This window comes from Plasmopara halstedii, assembly GCF_900000015.1.
Source record: "Plasmopara halstedii genome assembly, contig: Scaffold_218, whole genome shotgun sequence".
Classification (NCBI taxonomy): Eukaryota; Oomycota; class Peronosporomycetes; order Peronosporales; family Peronosporaceae; genus Plasmopara; species Plasmopara halstedii.
Window position 1 is genome coordinate 289,129 of NW_020187139.1, and position 754 is coordinate 289,882.

Below are 754 nucleotides of genomic sequence, written 5' to 3' on the forward strand. Positions count from 1 at the left end.
CAAAGAGGCTATCCACATGCACATAGAAGATACATGAATCCAGTAAAGAATCCAGTTGAATATTTGGTAGAATATTCTAGATAAGCTTAGAGGTAGCACTGCGAACTAAGGTCCTTAATGTATTCACTTTGCATTTTGCCATCTAGTGCTTAAGCTACCTAAAAGCCAATAGGTTATGAGCCCAAGCCCTGTCGACTCTGCCTCTCCTTTCTCCGACTCTGCCTTCGTCACCATGGATACCTCTTCGCCAAGTCGAATCAACAAGTTCGACGGCACTAACTTCCACAACTGGAAGTTCAAGATGCAGATGGTGCTGGAGGAGAGGGATCTGTGAGAAGTTACATGTGGGAAATCAAGCTGAAGCACTGCAAGAATGCGATGGACCAGTCGACTTACAAAATAAAATCTCGAAAGGCGTTGGCAATGATCTGTCTTGCAATGGAAGACTCGCAACTGCCGCTGGTCTGGTCGTCAAGTGGTGCGCATGATGCTTGTTTGCGACTGGAAGGACACTTCGAGAAGAGAAGCCTTGCCAACAAGCTCTTTCTTCGTCGACAGTTCTTTACAACTATGATGGAAGAAGGTGATGATGTTCTTGAACACATCAACAAGCTCAAGACGCTAGTGGAGCAGCTCGACGCTGTGGGTGCTCCAGTTAGCGAGGACGACTTGGTTATCACGCTTCTTGGAAGTCTAAGTGATTCGTACCAGTTCCTCATAACAGCATTGGAATCGCGTGCGGATACTTTGACTT